Source organism: Furipterus horrens, unplaced genomic scaffold, assembly GCF_987537825.1.
Source record: "Furipterus horrens unplaced genomic scaffold, mFurHor1.1.pri manual_scaffold_12, whole genome shotgun sequence".
NCBI lineage: Eukaryota > Metazoa > Chordata > Mammalia > Chiroptera > Furipteridae > Furipterus > Furipterus horrens.
The window spans coordinates 56,859,658-56,865,657 of record NW_028327182.1 but is presented as its reverse complement, the minus strand read 5'-3'; positions in this window follow the sequence as shown (position 1 = coordinate 56,865,657).

The following is a 6,000-nucleotide window of genomic DNA, read 5'->3' as shown; positions in this document are numbered from 1 at the left end:
CTATAGGAAAGGGTGAAGCCAAAGAACTTATATGCATGACCCATGGACATGAACTAAGGAGCGTGGGACTGCTGGAGGGAAGGGTGGTACTGGGCAGAGGAGAGCAAAGGAGAAAAAAATTGGAACTACTATAACAACATAATCAACATAATATACTTAAAAAAAGAAATACTGATAAAGAAAAAATTAAAATAAAGGCACAGATCTGTGTATTTTGCTGTTTCCTCCAAAAAGTATAACTATAGCTGCTGAATGCATTCACATACTAGTTCCATAATACAGAGGAGAAAAGTTAGACTTGGAGTGGTTCCATGTTTGTTAAATGCAATCAAAATTATTGACTCAATTCTCAACAGGGAATAGTTACATTATTGTCCTAGGAATTCATAAGCAAATGCTGTACAAGCTATCTAATGATAATTGGAATGAAAATAAGATAATTATGTCCAAATCTTTAAGAATAGGAGCCTAAAATAAATGCATAAAACTCTACCTCTTACTACCTTATCTTGAAACTGCAGGACATTGTTTTCTAAGATTGCTATTTTTAAAATTATGAAAGTAATGCTAAATCTTTCAGAGTTAAAATATACAGTGTAGTTACTCAGACATCAGTTCTCACACACTGGATCCTTCCATGTCACATGGCTACATGATATTCCCAAGTCATAGATTTTGCTGTTTGATCTCTGATGCAGCTTGAAGATATTTCAGGGCTCCAGAAGCTAGGCAGTACTCTGAATACACTAAGTATACATATGAAGCAGCTCAAATGTACAAGTGCTTCCATTAACAATCACTTCAAAGGTCATTAATAACTTACAGGTGTTAGAGTGGAAATGCCCTCTGCACTTGCCTGCCCCTTCCTGAACTCTGGTTACTCTCTCTGGGCCATTTTCATAACAGTGAGTTCTTAACTTGATATTTCTCCTTCCCCATTTTTTCTTCCCTAGCTAGAAACTTTTAAGACAACATCCCAAAATATTCTAGGAAATAAGAAAGGAGAAAAAAATGCTTCAATGTGTTATCTAGGGTTTTTTCATCCTTGTGTCATTAATTTATTGAGGGTAGAGAAGAGCAAGTTATGTTATTCTTACATAGATGCCTATAAATAAATGAAGCCCTGCCTAGTATGGCTCAGTGGATTGAGCATCAGCCTGAGAATCAAAAGGTTGCTGGTTCGATTCCCAGTCAGGGCACATGCCTGGGTTGTGGGTGAGGTCCTCAGTTGGGAGCATGTGAGAGGCAACTCATCTATGTTTCTCTCTTTCTCCCTCCCTTTCCCACTCTCTGAAAATAAATTAAAAAAAAAATCTTTTTTAGAAAAAGAAAGAAAGAAATGGAAAGTGAGAACAGGTGGGTAGTAAAAATCTGCCTGGTTTATTAAAACATGAGAAAATTCTGATAGACTTTAACACCTGCTTTGTTTCTACTATTGATGAAGATAGGCTACGAGACTTTACTAGCTTCCCCAAAAATGTCAATGAATTGTGTGTGAGAGAAAAGCTTAATTATACATCTAGATCAAAGCTTCTCAGCAGTGGAATTATTCATATTCTGGGCTGGATAATGCTTTGCTGTGTGTGTGTGGTGGCGGGGCGGGGGGGGGGGGTCCTATGCATTGTAGGATATATAGCAGCAGCCTTGGCCTCTACTCACTAGATGCCAGTAGCATGCACATACAAACATACACCCCAGCTGTGACAATCAAAAATGTCTCCAGACACTGCCAAATGTCCTCTGAGAGGCAAAATCACCCCCACTTGAGAACCACTGATTCTGAGCCTATGAATATGAATCAACTCCACATCAGGGCAAGCCAAATAAGACAGTTACTCATTGGATAAAGGGATGTTTGCACAGTGCTAAAGTATCACTCCATAGATTGTAACTACAAAAGAGAAAATAATAGAACTGGCAGTCACCACCTTCATCAAGTGACCCCATGTAGCATTACTAATAATAGGACAACCTGACATTAAATATTTGACATGAGTCTAATCAAGCCGTTAGACCAGTGATTTTCAACTGTTGTGCCACAACTATTTTTAAAACATGCAATACCTGACTATTTAGTCAGGGGCACTGACCTCTTTTCCCTTAAATTGTTAAATAAGAAAATGACAACAGCCCTGGCTGCTGTGGCAGTGGACTGAGCACCAGCCTACAAACCAAAAGGTCCCCAGTTTATTTCCCAGTCAGGGCACATGCCTGAGTTGAGAGCCAGGTCCCTGGTTGGGGGTATATGAGAGGCAACTGATTGATGTATCTCTCATACACCGTGATGTTTCTCTCCCTCTCTTTCTCCCTCCCTCCCCTCTCTCTAAAAATAAAAATAAATAAATTTTTAAAAAAGAAAGAAAATGACAACAGTCAACACAATAGTTGTCTTGTTTGAATGAATCAAAATTATACTTATTTTTTAAATGGGAGAATTTTTATTGATTGATTTTTAGATAGTGAGAGAAACATCAATTTGTTGTTCCAATTATGCTCTCATTGGTTGATTCTTATATATGTCCTGACCGAGGATTGAACCAGCAACCTTGCCATATTGGGATGATGCTCTAACCAACAGAGCTACTCAGCCAGGGCCTATATTTATTTTATTTTTTTTTTTCAGATCAGCAAAAAATATATTTTTTGGTGTGCCACAGAATTTTAGTAATTAGTTTATGTGTACCATGAGATGGAAAACAGTTGAAAAATCACTGCTCTAGCCTTACATCAAGTTTATAGAAAAAAAAGGCAGGGGGGATAAAACAGGTTAAGTGAAATCATTAGGAAACAGATAAACACAGAATGTGAGACATACTAAAAGAAAAACCTTTCAAAAAGTTAATGTAAGGAAAAGAAAATAAAAAAGGTACTATTCTAGATTTTTAAAGAAACCTAAAGAGATATAAGATGTGGAAACTTTGACTATATCTTTTTTTTTAAATAGTTATAAAAAACAGTTGAAACAATTGAAGGAATGTAAATATTAACTATTAGATGGTATCTAAGTGGTGAAAATGGTAATATATTTATATTCAAGGAAGTCCTAATTCTTAGCAGGTAGGTGCATGTTGAAAGTTTAGAGGTAAAAAATTATTTTTAAAAATGTTTTTAAATTCATTCCTTTTTAGAGAGAAAGAGAAACATCAGTTTGTTGTTCCACTTATTTACGCATTCATTGCCTGCCTCTCATATGTGCCCTGACTGGGATCAAACTCACTACCTTGGCATATTAAGACAATGTTCTAACCAACTGAGCTACCTAGCAAGGGGTAGGGGTAAAATTTCATGATGTCAAATAGTTCATCAAATATGTTTGAAACGTTTCCAAATAAAACATTAGGGTAAAACTAAAGATAAAACAGTTTAATCTGCCCTGACTGGTGTGGCTCAGTTGGTTGGACATCATCTTGAAAAGCAAAACGTCATTGCATTGGTTGGATTCCTAGTCCAGGCACATACCTGAGTTGCAGCCAATCTGCGAGAAAAAACGGATTGACATTTCTCTCACACATTGATGTTTTCCTCCCTCTCTTTCTCCCTCCCCTTCCCTATAAATAAATAAATAAATAAATAAATAAATAAATAAAATCTTTTTAAGTGTTTAATTTACAATTGAAAGGATTACTAGTATTTTATTATCACCAAAAATCAGTATTTACTGAGTGATTCAAAGACAGCAATACACAATCCCTGCCCATGAAGGAATAAACATTAATTCCTTTATCAAAATTAAGGAAAGAGGGCTATGAAAAGTATTGTATAATAACTACATTGGAACTTCATCCAGTTTGTTTGGAATTTGATCTATATAAATACCAATTCTTGAGAAAACAGTTGATGTTTTATTGTCTGTCAGGCTTACATGTTGTTCTGGTCTAACAGTAGTAGCCCTCAGGACTGGGCCATGAGTTCTCAAGTTTTATCCTGAATCAGTCCAATTCTATAACTATGCCTCATCTTATTTGCAAAATTTGGTACTCGTCTCTCCTCTGTTTTTACTTCAGCTTCTCTCCATCTTGGTTTACCTGCTCCTATGATCACTAACCTTCCATTTCACATCCAGGTTCCCGGCTTGTCTCTTCTCTCCAACATTGTTTAGAATGACTCAGTCTCCTTTGTAAAACTTCCTTGTGAACTGCCTAGCAAATCAAAAATAAGACCCAAGATTTCCAGGGCCTACCTGACTCCAGCTTCAAAAGTTGAAAGGTTCTCTGATTATTCATCTCGTCAAAAAGACAGTAACAGACTTTTTTCCCTCTCCCATAATACCTTGCACTCTTTCCTTCCAATGTGGCCCCAGCATAATGGCTCCCACAAAGAAGGGTAGTGAGAAGAAGGCCATTCAGCTGTCAACCAGTTAGTGACCAGAGAATACACCATCCATCAGCATTAACAAGCACATCCATGGGATGCGTTTCAAGAAGCGTGCCCTTCAGACACTCAAAGATATCCAAAAATTTGCCATGAAGGAGATGGGAACTCCAGATGTACACATTGACACCAGGCTAAACAAAGCTGTCTGGGCAAAATGAATAAGGAATGCCCATACCATATCTGTGTGTGGTTGTCCAAAAAACGTAATGAGGATGAAGATTCACCAAAAAAGCTCTATATGTTGGTCATCTGCATACCTATCACCACTTTCAAAAATCTACAAATAGTTAATGTGGATGAGAACCAACTGCTGATTGTCAAATGAAGTTATAAAACTGCAATAAAAAAAAAGACAGTAACAATTTTTATTGTCCAAGGCTTAGCCCATATTGTCATCTATTTTTTATTAATTTTTAGAGCAAGAGAGGAAGAGGGAAGAAAGAGAGAGAAAAATATTGATTTGTTATTCCACTTATTTATGCATTCATTGGTTGATTCTTATATGTACCTGGACCAGGGATCGAATCCGCAAGCTTGGCATACTGGGATGACACTCTAATCAACTAAGCTACCCAGGTTAAGCCATGTTGTCATGAATTTTTTTTTAAAGATTTTATCTATTTATTTTCAGAGAAAGGGAGCAGGAGAGAGAAAGAGAGGGAGAGAAATATCAATGTGTGGTTGCCTCTCAAATACCCCAACAGGGGACCTGGCCCACAACCCAGGCACGTACCCTGACTGGGAATGAAACCACAAGCCAGTGCTCAATCCACCGAGCCGTACCAGCCAGGGCTATGTCATTTTAATTTGGGTACTCTCAATTACCTTTGTATTTTTAGTCCCATATCATAGATGAGAAAACTGAGGCTCAAAGAGGTTTAGTAACTTGTCCAATTTCACCTGACCAGTAAACAACAAGGCTTGGGCACAAACCCAAGTCTTCTTTGGTTCTGTTGAAATATACTACCTAAGAAGGAGAAATGAAAGATATGTGGCATGGTGTTCCAAACAGGGCTAAAGTAAAAACTAATTTAAGGTACAACTATCTTTTAGATGAAGTTTCCATTTGAGATCTTTCCCACAATACCAAGCCCCAAGCACTCAAGTGCCTTCATGTGGCTCCTTAGTTGCCTGAGGGCCCATACCAGAACATACTGTACTTTGGCTATGATTATAACATTTCCAAATCCCCTGACTTACATCAGAACTTTCCTGAGTATTCCATGAAACAAATCAACTAAACTATAGATTCTAAAGCATATTAAATTATAAATGAATGATTATCTGGTTTAACATGTTAAATATTTGCATGTTAACTGGTACCCACTGAGCATAGCCCCTTAATTCAAGTCAAAGGCTCAAATTAGAAACTTCAGGCACTTTGGTGACAGGCCAGTGGCTCATAGTATCCTTGAAGTTAAGCCTTATTAAACCTGTTTGGGGGAGGGGGAGCTATCTGCTTCATTTACTATGTAATATATTTTCATCATTCGAAAACCAAAATAATACAAAAATGTATTCACAGAGAGGTCTCAGCTACTTTTCCAGCACTCTTACCAGTAGAATTAACCATTTTCATTCATTTTATGTCAATCCAGACTGTCTCTATGCAACACAAGCAAAATA